The 19356-nt window shown below is 41.6% G+C and overlaps 1 protein-coding gene across 14 annotated transcripts in view; it reads left to right on the forward strand.

The window, feature by feature from the left end:
- TANC2 (tetratricopeptide repeat, ankyrin repeat and coiled-coil containing 2) overlaps positions 1-19356 on the forward strand; it is a 713825-nt gene that overhangs the window by 411709 nt on the left and 282760 nt on the right. For 2 of the 14 annotated variants that reach the window (XM_048830458.2, XM_048830459.2), the window contains exon 1: positions 6201-6812. The exons of the other annotated variants lie outside the window; for them this stretch is intronic. The gene's annotated coding sequence lies outside the window, so the exon portion shown is untranslated. Of the gene's footprint in view, positions 1-6200; positions 6813-19356 lie in introns of those variants that run through there. 14 annotated transcript variants of the gene reach the window in all.

Consider the following 19356-nt stretch of genomic DNA (forward strand, 5'->3'; position numbering starts at 1 on the left):
AGGTTTTCTCACCCTCCACCCCCCCACACAAATTCACTCTCCTGCTGGTGCTAGCCCATCCACTAGCCATCCTGCAAACTGATCCACCATATATCTTCAGGCTCCCCCACTATTTAACACAACACTCAGTGATTTTAGCTCTTTTGTGATTTCAGTTTGTAGTAGGGGAGCCTCAATGCTGGTGCACCATTAGCCCAAAGTGAATTCACCTCAGCAGCCTGTAACTAGACTCCTAATGGAATCAAAATTAGCTCTGATATTCCACAGTGGAGAGAGGCGGAAGTGTAATTAGCATGTAAGGCCCTCACCAGGGGGCCCATGCCACCAGTATTAATACCTATCCCCAGCCTCTCTCCATTCACTGGATTTTGGAACCCATGACCCTTGCCTAGCGAGTGCTGCTTAATTGGTGGTGAGTCCCTATATCATAACAAAAGGCCAAGTACAGTTCCATTGTCCTTGATTCACATAATCAGGATAATAACAGTTTATTCCTGCCCCGATAACAGAGAAACTGGGGCTCCTACAGCAGCCAAAGTGACCATCTAGGTGGGTGGGTGTGCCTATGCAAATGAGATCAGCCCCTGAAGTTCTTTTCCACAGCCCACCATGGCTTGCCACCAGATGTCAGGGTAGAGCTCATCCTGACTCTGCTTACATTTATATAACCAGTCTGGTACAAAGGAATATTTGGAAGATTATAACACAAACAGGCAAATTGAAAGGATAATTAGATCAGCAAAAAAAGAAATACTGATTTAATAGAATAAAGGGATCTTCAAAGAACACAAATCCAAATCTTCATCTCTTGGTACTGGGAGCTCCACAAAGTCTTTTGCCCTTCTTTGGGCACAGCCCTCTCTCCAGTTACTCTGTGTGACCATGAACTTTTCTCCTTGTGTTAAAGATTCACTCTTCTTGCTTTCAGGGGTCCATCCACAAATAGCTCTTTGCCCCTTGGTTGAAGGAGTTGCAGCACACCACCTCAAGGTGGCACTGCGGAGACATAGTGAAGTCTGTGCTCTCACTTGCCCAGCCGCTTCAGCCCGGATTTTGGGCCCTTGAGTGTGAAGCAGCTACCCACTCCGGTCTCACACATTCTCTTCACCATTTCCTCAGTGCTGCTTCCCAGATTGGCTTACCCCTAAGCCTTCCACTCCAGCCCTTCTTCAGCACAGCCCCTTTCAGTCTCCTTCTCCAGCTGTTTCTGGGTTGGAAACTTCCCAAAGATCATGCCCAAACTTTGGTGACAGCAGAGGCCCATCGGTAGTAGCTTTTCTCTCCGCTTACTGAAAAAAGTAGCTTGCCTTTATACAACTTTGTTTCCCAGAAGGCCTTGTTCTCACTTCTGTAACACCAATGGTGCCTGAACGACAGGTTCCACAATTCCATTGATCTAATAGAAAACCAGTCACAGGCCAAACCTGGGAACTGACTCCCCATAAAAGCCAAGCTCATCCTGTGACAGTCTATTAGAATATTTCCACGTTTTAATATTTGTTTACTATATATTTGAAGAACAAACATGAAAAATTTTGTTTTTCAGTAGAGAACACTTCAAAATGACCCAGTGAAACAAAAAAAGTCCTCTACTAGTAGCTGAGCCTGGCTCAGGGTAGAAGCCACTGCCTGGGGCATCGTACAGTCATTTATTTCTCCTCCAGCAGTTCTGGGCTCCCAAAATGACGTGCTCTTACAGTTGTCCCTTGCTTCCCCATCAGAAAGTCATTTTTCTGTGAGCAACCAAAGAAATCTACAGGGGACATGAATTCTGCATTTGCTTTACACTTCCCTGATCAGAATTATTGCTCTCTCCCTTGTCCTCTCCTGCATGGGTAATTGCAGATATTCTTCTAGAGATGATGATTTTACTACCTGGAACCACCCTCAGAGCTCACTGTCTCTTAGAGCTCCAAATTTTCTCCATACTAGTAGGCCAGATATTCCTTCTGTGCTGCCTGAGGATCACAGGTCCTCCTCAGAGCATAGGAAAGCAGGAACATTGTGCTGACAAAATGGTGCTGATCTTTCCCAGTCTGGAATATTTTGTCCTTTCTTCTCCAGGTTCTCGACCTTCAAACAAGGAACAATTGGAATTTTTGCCAGTGTGGGATTTTTGGATTATTTGCGGAGAGGTCCTTTACTAAGATGCCTGGTGAGATTGGGCGTTGGTCAGGGATACTTCTCCCTTCATACTTCACTATAATAGGAGAAGCTGCAGGAATAGCGGGTCTGTGGCTTTTCATGTGATAGATGTCATTTTTCTAGCACCTGGTCCAAGTTCAGATCTGTTTCACCTAGTTCTGGTTATTAGAGCTGTTGAGAGACAAATGAGCCCTCTGCTCAAATGGGGACAGAATTAAACAGTTTAGCCAAGGAAATCACAAACCATCAATAGGTGCTGACTGTTTACTAAAGCAGGTATCACAAAAAATTCAAACTACCTCTGTCCAGAAAGTATTTCTTCCCTTTCTTCATCATATCAGACCCAAGAAAAAACAAGGAGTTAATGGCAGCTCTGTAGCACCTGTGATATATTCCAACAATGAAGCCACTCCCTGATACAGAAAAACACCAAAATACCAGTCTTCTGTCTCGTAAAGATTAGGAGAATGCCCAAATGACTGAAGGCTTTCATAGCCTGCACGGAATTCAAGTGGGAAATCATAAGAAGCATCATAGCGGGGGGGGAAGCAGATGGCTTTCTTGTGAGTGGCTGATGTTAAAGATGAGATGGCTCTCTCCAAACACCTTTAAAGAAAACATACCTGAACTCTTTACTGGAACCAAATTATGACCATTATTCATCTTTGCCCTGATGTCTTTTTTTGGTGCTTTGAGTCATCTTCAGAGTTCTTATAATGGTAGTTGTTGCTGTTGCCAGTGACATATTTTTGCAGGTAACCTGGCTAAGTGGATCTATGCGTATAGTAAAGAGGCATATCTTGCTGCAGGGTTTCTGTGTCCTTTAGGGACCAGAGCTCAGTTACCCTTAGGCTTGGCAATTTCTTGGCTGAGATAGGATCACCTTCAGGGTTGTAAATCTTCCAGGTAGCCACATATTTACAGATAAGGAACTAAATTTCATTTATGGAGGAATTCAACACACAAATAATTCCATATATTCACCACTTTGAATGAAATAGCTCTATATGAATTCTCTCAAATCCTGACCAAGAATTTCCCACAATCTTAAAGCAGCTGTTGAAGGGGGAGGGTTTGTGGAGTTGCCTTGTGGTTGGAGGTTGGGTTTGCAGTGGGCTTGCCTTGTGTGGGGGGTGGATGCCAGTTTTTTTGCATTTCAGAGATGGTATCCCAGCAGATAAATAATGTTCTTGTATACAAAATTTCTTGAAGACCTACCCTATTTCAAAATGGCTGATATCTCCCAATGGGAGTGAGGCCATGGGCTGCCCTTAGCTATTCCTTGCAGTATTCCTCTTCACTTCCTGGCAGTATAGGCATCTTTCCTGAGGACAGTTTGACTTTAGTTCCTCTTAGGGTTGCCAGTTTTGGTTGGATGAATTCCTGGAGGTTTCATCACATGACATAATCTTTAATTAAAGATTAATCTTGAATTCCTGGAGACTCCAGGGCAATCCTAGAGGGTAGGCAACCCTAGTCTCTCTGGGCACAATAGGCCATTTTGAAAGAGGGCACCTTAACTAAGGGCTATGTGTAGCCTCAGTGTCTTTGAGAACAATAGCAGATGGTGGCCATTTTGAAAGAGGGCAGAACTTTATTTCTCTGATGAAGATTTTATGCACCAGCCACTACTAACAGGTAAATGTTCAGTTGTGAAAAATAACTGAAAAAATGACCATTAATCTAAACTCCGTTTAACTGTTCAGTATGTTTTGTATTATACCACTCTGGAGAAGAACAAAGTAGCCAAAGCGTACTAGTGAATCTGGCCGTCTGAGTTATAATATCAATCTTAAGTAATTTTTAAAATTTTCTCTCTTAAAATCATTAGAAATATTATACAGTAGAATTCTATGAGTTTCTTGTTTAGTGTTCATTTGTGGAATGTTTCTAATTAAAGAAAGAAAGACAAAGAATTCTCAGGTACAAACTACATTAAGATGGAGTTAACAATGAGTGTGTATCATATTTTGAGTAAAATGCTTAAGAGATATATTATGATTATAATATTATATTATAATATAATATTATATAGAGGCAAAATATCATATTGTCTCTACATAAATCCATGGTACGCCCACACCTTGAATACTGCACGCAGATGTGGTGCCCCATCTCAAAAATTATATATTGGAATTGGAAAAGGTTCAGAAAAGGGCAACAAAAATGATTAGTGGTATAGAATGGCTTCTGTATGAGGAGAGATTAATAAGACTGGGACTATTCAGCTTCGAAAAGAGATGACGGGGACGGGGGGGAGGGGGATATGATAGAGGTCTATAAAATCATGAATGGTATAGAGAAAGTAAATAAGGAAGTGTTATTTACTCCTCATAATACAAGAACAAGGGGCCACCAAGTGAAATTAATAGGTAGCAGGTTTAAAACAAACACAAGAAAGTATTTTTTCACACAACGCACGGTCAACTTTTGGAACTCCTTGTCAGACGGTGTTGTGAAGGCCAATACTATAACTGGGTTCAAAAGGGAGCTAGATAGATTCATGAAAGATAGGTCCATCAATGGCTATTAGCCAAGATGGACAGGGATGGTATCCCTAGCCTCTGTTTGCCAGAAACTGGGATTGAGTGACAGGGCCTGGATCACTTGATGATTACCTGTCTGTTCATTCCCTTTGGGGCACCTGCCATTGGCCACTGTCAGAGGACAGGATACTGGGCTTGATGGACCTTTGGTCTGACCCAGTATGGCCGTTCTTATGTTCTTATTGTTCCAAAACCAAGCATTAACTTTGCTTTGTAGTGACACCATGAAGGAGAAAACTTTAAAAAAAAATAATGATTTTAAAAATCAGTTTAATCTAAACTGGGACCATAAACACTCTTGAGTGTGTTGTTTGGGAAAAAAAACCCTGATAATTCCTCGGGGGCAGGGGAGAAGGGTGTAATGAGAGGGTCTTTTGTGTGTGGAACAAGGAAGCAGAAATTCCCCTAACATGCTAGAAGAATTTTAAGCTGCTTTTTTCTTTTAATTTGGGATGTAGGCCTAAACTACTTAATAAAGACAATCAATAATGCTGATTCCTAATAGGCTAGTATGCCCTCATCTCAAGCCATACTTTGAGAAAATGTGAGCTCACAAATTAGTGGCCAATAAGGTACAACAGGGTTAATAATAGAAACACTTGAAGATTTTTTAATGATAGAGGCACTGTTCCACCCACTCTCCCCACCCACACACAAACAGAATAGTGCTTAAAGATGTACAGTTTTAATAATTGTTATTTTCTTTGTGGTTATGGTATTTACGTATTTGGAGACATGTACAAGTGTGAAAGAAATTTCATACATTAACAGTTTTTTAGAAATTTCCCCGTTTGTGACAATGTGGAATGTAACCCTTTTTCTGGTGTACAGTTTATTATGTAACTATACATATGGTTGGTTTTTGCTGCAGTGTCTGTGTCTTATTGGAACCTGGATGCTTTACAGTGCTGCCAACCTTCATTGCACAACAGTGGCTGATTTACAGGTTGTCCTGAGGACCTTTTCTGCCTGTGGAAGGAGTGGCTGTATCTCTAACCATTGCCACTGTTGCTCTGTCAGTCAGCCAGCTGATGGTGCTGCAGTTTGGTTAATCCAGTGCCTACTTTCATAAAGGCTACCTGCATGAAGCTACATAGCATCTGAGGTCTTGTTCTTTTCTGCAGTTCTTGATTGACAGGTTCCCCAGGTTATAGCCAAACATGTTGTCACTCTTTTTGCTTAACCATTCCAAGCGGAATCTTTGAAATAAGAACAAAAGCACATTCACTTACATTGTGTTTTGGTGCAGTATTCCCAATACAAATGTTTCCTCAGTTGATGTGATTGTGTATGTGACTATTTGTTATGACTGCTCAAATCTAAACAATGAAAACTGTACACAAGCCTATGAGAGAGGATGCTGCAGCTTTAAAGCATTGAAGGCTTACAGTGTTTTAGTAGAAATTGTTCCCGGAATCCATGTCACAACTCCTTATATGGTGCTGCTTTTTTCCTCTTAGTCGCCATGACAACAGCAGCACTGCACCATTCATCAGCTCCGGACCTGGGCTGCATTGCTAGCCTTTCGTGTTACTCCTGAATGTTCAGGAGAACATCAGTGAATCATTCACTCTGATATACTGCGCCATTATTTACCTGTTCCTTCAGCAATGTGCTATAACAAAAAGGCAAATTTAACTGCGCCATAGAGAGAGAGTGTGTAAAAATACTTCATTTTTCCCCAAAGGAGGCATACGGTCTACATATGCTGCGGCATTCTGGAAAGAAAAGCTGTTTAATGCTGAGAGAGACTTAATGAAGAGAGAGCTTAGTGTCTGTGTAAGCTTTCCTGAAATCATCCTTGAATCTGCTCCTTTGGGGACCCAGAAGATGCAAAAGTGATGTTCATTAGGGACAGCAAGTGCCTTAGGGAGATTGCTGTTGTGCTTTTGCGACCAAGCTTTGACATCAGCTGCAGGAGATGTCACCTGTAACATCACACTGACGCTCTGAGTAGCAATGTGGAGCTAGCTCTAGGGACAGTGTGAGGTGTGGACCAGAGGAGGATTTTTACTGAAGTGCTGCTCTCATGACAACATTACCTATGAACTAACAGGCATTTCGACTTAATGGTGAAAAGAATTCATGCTACCGACTGATGGGGAGGAAAAACAAAACCTTGTGAGTATGTGCAGTGGACAATTTTGTGTCTTGCATGGACTCTGATTTAAAATTATATAAGCCTTTTTAGGCCTAATTTAAACTCTGTAGAAAAATCAATGCAGAGTAAGGGTTTCTGACACTTGTAGTATACAAGGAAGCCTTTAGGAGACTGCTCTCACATGAATCAGATGTGTTTTAATTATTATTCCTTTGGCTACCTGTTACAAAACTTACATAATGTGTTCTCTTCCCTTGCAAAAAATTGCAGTATTTCTTACATAATATGTATTGCAATGGAAAAAATCCAGTGTTTTATTATGTATCTTTATTATGTAGAGGTGTTACAAGTAACCGTTTTTGTTTTTGTTTAAATAGTACGACCATTGAAGGTCATAGCAGTTATCGTAGTCAGACTGTGATACCAAAATAGTGTTTTTGCTATGTATGCAAAACCCTTTGAAACCAGATGTTATTTATGAGTGGATTAGGGAACCTTCAGCCACATATATTTGAGTAAAAAGACAATATATATGATCCTGACAAATAAAATGGGAATTTTAAGTCAGTGCCACTGGCAAAAATAGGAGCATTTACATAATATGTTTAAAAGATAAAAATACAAAGAAGTGTCATTCTGGGACATGGTATCCATGTGACATACAATTTATGAGGGGGTCTTGATTAAAATATGTAATGTCATTTTAGACATTTGTCCCACTCAACATTTTGAATTATTTTTCTTTTTTAAATTATTATTTAAATATTCCCATTTTTGCCAGTGACATTGACTTAAAATTTTAATTTTTATGTGGGAGTAGAGGTAGGATTAGAAGCCCACCCTCTCTTACGTTTCTAAACTACACAGCAATTACAAGGATTGAATTTTCTGAAAAGTATCTCAGATTGAATTTTCTAAAAATACATATTTTCCATTTAATTTTTCTGTTAGGTTGTAAGCCATGTGACAAACTTGAGACTTGAGCTATGATCTCCCTTTAAAAAAAAAATCATTTTGTCTGGGCTTTGGCATCAGCACTTTACCAGTAGCCTCTATTCCTGACTTGAACTGCTGTTGTTTGCATTCTTGGAAACAATATGAAATTAGGCTGCTGAGATGTAGCATGATCTTTCATTTACATAATTCTATTGTAATTTTTTTGTATTGTGCAATTTTTTACTGGGTGATTTCTGATGTTTCATTCATTTTTGTGTATCTCCTGATTTGATTTGCCAAATGTGTAAATCGACAGATAGACTTTGAGAGTTTTTAAAAATACAGCAGATGTAAGTGTGCGTGTATACACACACACTTTTGTTTTAGCATGCTTGCATTCTTCTCCATTTTGAAGGGGTTCATAAATTACTTGTCTAAATTTTCGGCATTCTGAAATTGGCCACACCATTTCTAAAACTAAATGTTATATGTACATTTTTGGAACTAATTACTTAAGTCAACTCAGTTTTTCTTTAATTAAAGACGTACCAAACCCATAACATTTCAGATTATTTTAGAAGTGCTGTTTTATACAGCAAGCCAGTAAACCATAATGTGAATGAAGCTTTATAAATTAAAAAAAAAAAGGAAAAATGGAAATGGCAAATTAGTGATTTGAAATATTTAACAATTTTTAATACATGTTATTTCAAAGTGCTGTTTACAATCTAAAGACTCTTCTCTCAATATGTGGGCATCATTTTTGACTCATAGCTACCCAGCATATTGACAGAATAGGGCCCCATAATAGAGATTAGTACAAAATCCCTCATGATTTCGATGGGCGTTTGCATCATAAGATTAACTGCCTGTCAGGCCCTTTACAGCCTTCACAGAATCAACTCTTTGCCAGGATTTTGCTTATATACTGTGTAGCGTTCAAAATCCCAGCAAATGCAATAACATGTCACTACCTGCAAATCCCTGGAAAAAGTTGATACCAGATTTTCTTTTCAGTTCTCTCTCTCTCTTTTTTTTAAATAGTATTAAGAGGAGGAAAAATCCCAAAGATACTAAATCTGTAATTCAGGTAACAAGTATATATTTGACTTCCTTAGTTTTCAGTGGTTTAAGACTGAAAATGTGTCTTTATTTACTCTGTTTTACCAAGGTATTGATGCATAATATGGAACATTGTGTAGATTACCACTTGTGTTGTGAGACTATTATAATTCCGAGACACAATTGAAGTAATTTCTCAAATATAAGAAAGTTGAGGTGGGAGCTTAACATGGAATGTTGTTGTACCAAGCCATCAGTTCTCTCCTCTGATACATTACTCCTCCTCGTTCTCCTGGAGTGACCCCTGAAAAATACTTCATTGCTCTATTCCAGTGGTTCTCAAACTTTTGTACTGGTGACCCCTTTCACATAGCAAGCCTCTGAGTGCGACCCCCCTTATAAATTAAAAACACATTTTTAATATATTTAACACCATTATAAATGCTGGAGGCAAAGCGGGGTTTGGGGTGGAGGCTGACAGCTCGCGACTCCCCATGTAATAACCTTGCGACTCCCTGTGGAGTCCCGACCCCCAGTTTGAGAACCCCTGCTCTATTCCTTAGTCAGGGGAGGAGGATTTCATAAAACAGCTATGTGTTTTTAAATGCTTGTTTCAATTCAGACTACTTCAGTTGTTTTCTTCATCTCCTCTTCCTCCATATTAGAGACTATCCCTGATTTTAGTCCTTTGCTCCTGATTTTTCTTGTCTGTCTATACCCAAATAAGAACAGGAGTACTTGTGGCACCTTCGAGACTAACGAATGTATCAGGTCTAAAAGTGGCAATTCTTCAACAAAAAACTTCAAAAATAGACTCCAACGAGAGACTGCTGAATTGGAATTAATTGCAAACTGGATACAATTAACTTAGACTTGAATAAAGACTGGGAGTGGATGGGTCATTACACAAAGTAAAACTATTTCCCCATGTTTATTCCCCCCCCCCCCAACTGTTCCTCAGACGTTCTTGTCAACTGCTGGAAATGGCCCACCTCGATTATCATTACAAAAGGTTTTTCTCCCCCCCCCCCCCCCCGCTCTCCTGCTGGTAACAGCTCACCTTACCTGATCACTCTCCTTACAGTGTGTATGGTAACACCCATTGTTTCATGTTCTGTGTGTATATAAATCTCCCCACTGTATTTTCCACTGAATGCCTCCAATGAAGTGAGCTGTAGCTCACGAAAGCTTATACTCAAATAAATTGGTTAGTCTCTAAGGCGCCACAAGTACTCCTTCTCTTTTTGCGGATACAGACTAGCACGGCTGCTACTCTGAAACCTATACCCAAATACTGGGAGTTATATTTTCCCCATGACATGACAATTACCATTGCAACTATGTGTTTAATTTCCACTATGATTAATATCCATTTGCCTCAAGTCACTTAGGAAACTTCGGTCACACATATTAAAACTCATGGTGTTGCCACCATTTTTTGAATATGCAATGTGCTAAATGTTCTTGTAATGTACAGCCTTTTTTCTCTAGCTTACAGTATAACCCTGATGTGGTTTTCCACACCTTATTACATATGCTTGTGTTTCAGAGGCATATCAATGCATTTCCTTCAAGGACACACATTGTTGAGGTTCCTAGAAGTGTCTAACTATATCCTTATGTGCAGCAGGCACCCATAGAAAAAAGAGAAGGAGTACTTGTGGCACCTTGGAGACTAGCCAATTTATTTGGGCATGGACTTGCGTGGGCTACAGCTCACTTCATCGGATGCATCCGATGGGGTGAGCTGTGGCTCACGAAGGCTTGTGCTCAAGTAGATTGGTTGGTCTCTAGGGTGCCACAAGTACTCCTTTTCTTTTTGCGAATATAGACTAACACGGCTGTTACTCTGAAACCTGTCATTGTAAGGAGAGTGATCACCTTAGATAAGCTATTACCAGCAGGAGAGTGGGGTGGGAGGAGGTATTTTTTCATGCTTTATGTGTATAAAAAGATCTTCTACACTTTCCACAGTATGCATCCGATGAAGTGAGCTGTAGCTCACGAAAGCTTATGCTCAAATAAATTGGTTAGTCTCTAAGGTGCCAGAAGTACTCCTTTTCTTTTTGCGAATACAGACTAACACGGCTGTTACTCAGAAACCAGGCACCCATAGGATTATAATCACTTTTTCTACAGATGTATGATGTAGGCCTTGTATGATGTAGGCCTTGGGTGGTATTGTAGGCCCAAAGACACTAAAAGGGATAATATACCTTGGTTTGTGTCTGCTTCATACAAAATGTTAACAGACATTTCCTCCCTCCCGCCACTTTCCCTTTTGGGGCTAGAGACTTAACATTTTCAGGGATGTGTTCACCCTTTTCCTGTTCAATAATATAAATTATAGTGGGAAATGGTAGCAACTTAGAATCATAAAAATGTAGGGCTGGTAGGGACCTCAAGAATCCATCAAGTCAAGCCCCCATGCTGTGGCAGGACCAAGTAAACCTAGACCATCATGACAAGTGTTTGTTCAACTTGTTTTTAAATGCTTCCAATGATGGGGACTCTGTGATCTCCCTTGGAAGCCTATTCCAGAGCTTAACTAACCCTTATAGTTGAAAATTTTCCCTAATATCTAACCTAAATCTCCCTGGCTGCAGGTTAAGCCATTATTTCTTGTCCTACCTTCAGTGGACATGGAGAACAGTTGATCACCATCCTCTTTATAACAGCCCTTAACATATTGTACTCCTGAAGAAATTGTGTGCCATTGCACACATGCAGAATTCATGTGCCCCGCAGATTTCTTTGCTTCCCCACAGAAAAATGACTTTCTGATGGGGAAGCAAAGGGAAGCTGCAAGAACGGCCACATGAACCTCCCCAGCAGTATGGGCGCGTTGTTTCGAGCACCCAGAGCAGCCGGCAGAGAGGTAAATCACTGTGAGGGACCGGGGCTGGGGACACCTCAGCTGGTGTCGGGTCAGTCCAGTCTTTGTGCATCCATCCCCAGACTCCCCCCATGCCCAGACCCCCCACACACACCTGAACCCCCACCCTGCCAAGTGTCACCCAGAACCCCAACCCCGGGCACCCAGCTCTCCCCAACCCCACTTGGGGCTGGGGACGCCCTGCCTGGTGGCTCCTACCCTGTGCTAGGCTCAGCTGCTAGTCCAAGCTGGGCTGGGGAAGGAGCACATTTTCCCTACATGGAGCAGCTGGGGCCAGGTGAGACCCACCCCCAGAAACCTCCCCCGGCGCCGCACCCTCCCCTCCCAGCTTTCTTCCCCCATAGTTCCTCAGCCACAGGGGAAGGGGGTCACTGTACAAGGAGCTGCTCCCCTGGCTGCTCAGCCTATGTACATCCAGATCCCTCCATAGCCAGAATCCCCCCACCAAGCCTCCCACAGCCAAACCCCCACCCCGCTGAGCCCTGCACCTGACCTTCCCTGCTGAGCCCCACCCCACCTGCTTCCAGACCTCACCTCCGCTGAGCCACACCTACCCTTGCACCTGACTCCCCCCCTCCCCCAAGTCCCATCCTCCTACTTCTGGATGTCCCTGCTGACCCCCCCACCCCTGCACCGAGATCACCCCTGCTCCACAAGTCAAACGTCCACCTTGACAACCACCCCACACCCAAACCCCACTGAGTCCCAACCAGCTGCACACAGCCCCCCACCCCACCAAGCCCTACTCCCCCAGCACCCAGACCTCCCTACTAAGTCCCCCACACCCAGCCCCCCTCAGTGAGCCCGCCACCTTCACCTGGACCCCCCGCAGAGTCCCATTGTCCCTGCACCCGGAACCCCCCAATGAGCCCCTATCCATCCAGATCTCCCCTGCACTTGGACCCCCCACTGAGCTGCCCACACAGAACCCTCTCACCCCACACCCAGATCCCCCCACACTAAGCCCTTCCACACTTGGATCCTGCTGGGCTGAGCCTGCCTGCCCACTCCTGGTGCACCTGGCCTGGAGGGGCAGGGCGCCGGGGTGTTTCTGAGCAGGCCCGGACCTAGCACTGTGTCAGGGTCAGGTGCAGCCTCACTGCCAAGTCCCTGTCCCGGAAGTGTGATCTCCCACCTCCGTGCAGCCAGTGGCCTGTGTTCCCGACTGCCATGCTGGAGCCTCCACGTGTATTTATTGACAAAGAAAATGTGTAGAATTTTAAAATGCTTTGTGCAGAATTTTTATTTTTTTGGCACACAATTCCCTCAGGAGTAAATAATGTTGGAAGATTGTTATCAGGTCCTTCCTCGGTCTTCTTTTTTCAAGGCAAAATGTGCCCAGTTTTTTCAATCTTTTTTCACAGGTCAGGTTTTCTAATTCTTTCATCATTTTTGCTGCTATCCTCTGGACCAGTAGTTCTCAGTCTGTGGCCCGTGGGGCGCTTGTACTCCAGTCAGCACAGAGCTACAGCACAGAGAACTGTTGCAACTCTTTCCAGTTTGTCCACATCTTTCCTGAATTGTCCACATCTTTCCTGAATTGTGGTGCCCAGAACTGGACACAATACTCCTTCTGGGACCTCACTAGTGCTGAACAGAGTGGGACAATTACCTTCTGTATCTTACATACAACACTCCTATTAATACACCCCAGAATCATATTGGCCTATTTCCAGCTGCATTGCACTGATGACTCATATTCAGTTTGTGATCAACTATAACCCCCAGATCCTTTTCAGCAGTGCTGCCACCTAGACAATTATTCCCCGTTTTGTAGTTGTGCATTTGATTTTTGTATTATTTAAAGGTTGCCTAGCACTTTCCATTATAAAAGATTTTTGTGCCTTTTTCTGAGAAGCTGTAATACCTCTGTTGTTTGGAATAGGGCTTTGAAATTTGGGGGGCGAAAGTCCTAGGGTAGGGGTAGTCCATAGGTGGACCGCGGGCCAAATCCAGACTGCCAGATGCTTTTGAACTGACCCTGAAATCTTTTTATTTACTTATCATTTTTGTTGTTTTTTTAAAAAATTTTGCAGTTTGGACCTTGACTATATCTTGACTAAGAAATTGGGACTTTGCCAAAAAATAATTGACTATCCCTTTCTTAGGGCTACAGAAGTGCCTTTCCTTTGTCCCATGTAAGTCTGCTCAGGTTTAGCTGAGTGATAAACTGCTAGAACTGGTCATTTTCCTCTTGTAGTTTGTATTCTTCAGGAAAATGTTGGCAGCATGCCAAAATAACTGAATGCAAACATTCTAAAGAGTACGGTTTATACCACTACTGCCATAGCCGCAGCACACACTGTACTGGCAATGTCTCGGAGCTGCCTGGGCCAGCTATAGAGTCAGAGAGTGAGGCGAGAGTCAGGCTGGGCTTCCCCCAACTACATGGCCCCAGCATTCCACTCCCCTCTCCCAGCCCCTCAGGAAAACTGCATGGGGGAAGAACACCGCACTTCCCATGTGGGGAGAATGCAGCCAAAACAGGCTTCCCACAAAACACATCCCGTGGACTCAGCACACTTCTTCTGGGATAGCGTTCTCCTGCTACTAGCTAATGTAGATGGTCCTGTAGCTCAAATGGTAGAAGTCTGTACTACTGTGCTGAATATTCAGAATTTAAAACTCGGATGAAGATGCATGATTTTGGAGGTGGGGGGAGTTAGTCTCACACAATAGAATTTGTTTTTCCTTTAAAAAAAATATCCCTTGGAAAATTAAATTTAAAAAATTTCATTAAAAGAATGTTACAGTTTCAAAGACAAGCACTCAGAAGTTAGGAAATGTCAGGTTTACTGTTTCTTGTGCAACTTTTGCCCTTTGTGCTAATCTATCATGATTCAGTTTTAAATTACATGATCACATGTTGTTTTCATAGGACTACTGCCTCATTCAGTGCATAGGATGAACACACAAGGGGGTAGAATAAAGCTTATTCTGGCAACCATTATTCTGCTGTCTCCTGTCTTTTGAGTGCTTGACTTTGCAAGCTATATAACTTTCTCTGAACATCTTTTTTTTTTTTTTTTTTTGGTGTGTAATAGATACAGTGGGTCAGATTTAACCCTGATATAATCTAACTAATGTGAATGGAATTATATCAAAGATATATTTGGCCCAGAATATGACTTGTTTGCATGTATGCACACACATGTTGTCATAACACTGAAATTTGCCAGTAGTCCTCACACCATAGAATCTGAGATACCACATTTAATTCATATTCTATATATGGTCTAAGAAAATAATACATTACCTCAGAGGTGGCCAACCTGTGGCTCCAGAGCCACATGTAGCTCTTCAGAAGTTAGTATGCGGCTCCTGGTACAGGCACCTGCTCCAGGGCTGGAGCTACAGGTGCCAACTTTCCCATGTGCCAGGGGGTGCTCACTGCTCAACCCCTGGCTCTGTCACAGGCACTGCCCCCACTCCACCCCTTCCCACCCCCTCCCATGAGCCTGCCGTGCTCTCGCTCCTCCCCCCCCCCAGCCTCCTGCATGTCACAAAACAGCTGATTGGGAGGTGTGGGGAGGGAAGGGGAGGCGCTGATCAGTGGGGCTGCTGGTGGGTGGGAGGCGCGGGGAGGTGGGGGAACCGATGGGGGCTGCTGACATATCACTGTGGCTCTTTGGCAATGTCCATTGGTAAATTCTGGCTCCTTCCCAGGCTCAGGTTGGCCACCCCTGCATTATCTGGTACCAAGATGTGGTAAATGCTGAATTTTTCATGGCAATCCCTGTACACGCACATGTTTCTTTTACCAGATGCTTCCTTATTTCAGCATTAACATTAATGGTTTAATAAACTGGATATTTAGTGGTGCATTATTGTGGAAATTCTGTTATTTCTTATTGTCTTAAAATATTTATATCCACATATACTGCATTTTGCATTTCTCTGAGTTAGCATAGGGTAGACATCACACAACTGGATGAAATGAGAGAGTAAAGAGCGAAACCTTTCCTGTCTCCAAGTAAAGATATTTTATTGAGTAATAAGAAGTATGTAATCCCAGCTAAATAATATTAACACCAGTATTCCCCCAACACCAGCATTGTGTCCTGTATCCAGCGTAACACAATATTTGCCACTTTACATCTTATTTCGTGAAGTAATTTGTTGTTAAAAAAAGCAGCTAATTTCAGAAAGATGAAATGTGACACAGCATAAGGAATGCCCCTTATAACAATATGCTGATGTTCTCCTTTGAGCTCCTTCATTGCTTCTGATGTGATTTGTGGACAGTGGTTCCCGTCGATCGCTGTGTGAGATTGGCAGAAGCTTGTGATGTCTGCCTGAGTGCCATTTCACATATTATATCTAGCATTTTGTGCCTTACAGAAACTGAAACATCCGATTAGATGTGGACAGCAATCTAGCTCAGCATTGTCAAATGAATGTCTTTCTAATAACTTCCTAATTTCACCAGGCATTTTGAAGTGGACAGTCAGTTTCCTAACAGTTTGTACCTGTCTCTAGCAGCTGCTGCAGGTTGCACAAAGTTCTCTGCAAAGGACCACTACTGCTTTGTTCTCTCTTTTTTATTCCATTTTTGTGCATGAGTTTGATCATCATGTAGCAGATTAGACACTTTGGGTATGTCTACACTGTATACTGTAGACCCCTGGCTGACCCGTGAATGGGGCTTGTAGGGCTCGGGTTATGGGGCTGTTTCATTGCAGCATAGACTCTCGGGCTTGGGCTGAAGCCCAGGCTCTACGACCCTGCAAGGTGGGAGAGTCTGAGAGCTTGAGCTTCAGTGTGAGCCCAGAAGTCTACACTGCAATAAAACAGCCCCACAATCCTGAGTCAGCTGGCACGGGCCAGCTGTGGGTTTTTAATTACAGTGTAGAAATACCCTTTGTTGTGGTGGTCTGTTGTCTCACCACCACTAACATACATCTGTTTTTCTTTGTGTTGTACTTGATAAACTAGAAACACACCATTAAAGTATTATATCATTTAAAAGATTGATCATTACTATGGTAGAATTATTGTTACTATGAAATGCAGCATCTTCCAAATAGGGGATGTACACATGGAAAAAAATGGCCTTTTATTAATTTAATTGGGAGCATTGTCCTCTGAGCTTACAGTAACTGACCAGACACATCTAAATATAATAAATGATATACAGTACAAGATCACTGCATATTTTACTTCTGCCATGCTCCCTGTGGAACATCTTGTGGACATATATATTGTAAAAAAAACCAAGCTGAAAACTTACTTTGCTGCTCTGTGTATATGTTGAACCCATTTCCCTAACCCCTGTTTGTCTGAAGTTGTGAACTCCTGGTGGCAGGGACTGTGCCTTTTTAGCTGTCTGGTAAGTGCCCCACATTGTGGGAGCTACCATAAATAAAGTATAAAGGTTTTATAGGTGTGAGTCTGGGATAGTTCTTGTGGCAAAACATTTTATTAATTATCTATTGCAGAGCCATGTGATACACTGTATTTACCAAATACCTCTGAACACCTCACTTTCAATCTGACTACTAATCTGTCACTTACAAACAACCATCATTAAAAAGAAAAAAAAACTTGAATGTTTCAGGTTTTTCACTTTTCCTCATCAAATGTGGAATTTCCCCACCAAAATTACACTGGTTGGAAGTATAAGATGGACAGTACTTAATCTTACTTCTGACAGTTTTGGGGTCCAGTAAATTGATGAACAATCCAAGTAAAAAACATGTGCTTTATTCCACTGAGCAGTGGGGAATCATTTCCCTTTCAAATTAAACACAGCATTTGTTTTTATCTCCGGTGGGCCACAGTATACTAGCATGATGACCTTATGATTTACTGAAAAAAATTCACTCATTTTCAAGGTTTTCTAAATTAGTTGCAGTTATTGATTAAATTATAATTATTGTTGACTGAGTAATTTTAGAGGTTTCTAAAATGTATTAATTTTAAATTCTCACACACTTTCTACAGCCTGTACAATTGGATTCATGTTACGAAGTCAGTCTGGTTGTGTGGGCAGAAAAGTGTGACAATTTGTATCAACAATGTTTTGTCAAACTCTAGAACGTTTCTAAATTAGTTTTTCTGTAATACATGGTGGAAGAGAGTGGTGTGGAACATAGGTTTTACTCGCTCTTGTTTAGGATTACCCGCATGAGTCACTCATGTTTTCACCATTCAGGAGTAGTGAGGTCACCCCAATGGCTTCAAAATCTTTCTATTATACCGTCATGTATTGTTTTAGCTAGAGCTAGTAGTGATACTTAGAATTAAGGTTGCCTGTCACTTTCCATTAGAAGCCCCCTGTTTTCAGTTGTTTTTAACTTTGCCAAATTTTTACTAGTTTTGGTCTGAAAATTTCCATACGTGGTTGCTGTCTGAGGCTAAAATATTTTGAATAGTTCATCCATTTCTGAAAATGAGATTAGGTGAAAAATAGGTAATTTTGCTATTGTTACTTTTATTTTTATGAGCGCTGATGTCTCTGGTACGGTGTAGGGATTTGACTTTTAACGGAAGAATAGCATTTGGGTTAGAGAGGTTCTTTGTCTCCCCTTGAAAATCCCACATTTGACTGTGTTTTAATCCTTTGGAAATTGTCATTTGCATATGCACAGTAGAGTTTGTTAAAGCCTTGCTGAGGAAATCTCTAAACATCCTATCTGCATTGAGCAAACACACAAGCTCCAGAGAGCTTAAACTCCAGATAGAACAGAGATTGCAGGTGCAACAGCAGCCCCCAACTTTGGTCTTGGGGAAGGCATGGTGGGCTAGGAGTGTAAAGGAGACCATGAGTTGTATTCTCAACTCTTTAGCTGACAAGTGTTAATAAATTTGTGCACTTCATACCCCTGATTTTTGAGGGAAACCACAGGCCCCTATTTTAGGAGGCAAGAAAGTTTCATTCTCCCCACTTAACAGATATAATAACTAAGAAGTTGCTTAAGGGCATGGGAGTTAAGGGTATTTCATAGTAATAGACTAAATTAACATTGTCATGGAGTTAAGGAGTTGTTGCTCTGAAATTTGGTCCTGTTTTGCCATGGGGTACAAGTAGCCCCAATCTTACCTTATACCACCACTTGGCAGAAGTTTAGGTTTCATTGCATTCATTATTGCACCAAGATCATCTTTCTGATTATCAAATATGCAACACTTCTTTGAAGTGAGAATCATGTGAATAGTGTCCCTGTAATGCATTGATAAACTATAGATTAACATTCCCCTTTCATACTCCTTAGATTAAAATAATGTTTATTTAAAACATTACAGTTTGACTCTTAATATGTCCCAATTTAAGTGTTTCTGCACTATAAGTCTTTATTTCATCAGATGATGTTAATGACTCTTTATAACGTCGTTGTTTTACCTGTGGGTTATTTTTTTATTTTGCCATTTATTTTGCTTTAAACCATCACATCTCATTAAATTAATCTGGGGAAATGTATTCTTTTGCTGAGCTGGGTTTGTAGATAGTAATTTAAACTTAACCTTATTGTTTTCCTGTATGTCAACCTTTCACCTCTCAAGAAAACCGAGACTTGTTTATGTACTGCCCATTTTTGGTTGCATATATTTACAAGTATCACGTTAGTTTGGACAGTGGTGAAAGATCTGGAATGTTTGTTCTTTTACATCTTTTGCCTTTTTTATTTCTTTTGTGATTATTGTCAAACAAAATCAGTAGATGTTGTTTT

Source organism: Caretta caretta, chromosome 27 (assembly GCF_965140235.1).
Source record: "Caretta caretta isolate rCarCar2 chromosome 27, rCarCar1.hap1, whole genome shotgun sequence".
Classification (NCBI taxonomy): Eukaryota; Metazoa; Chordata; order Testudines; family Cheloniidae; genus Caretta; species Caretta caretta.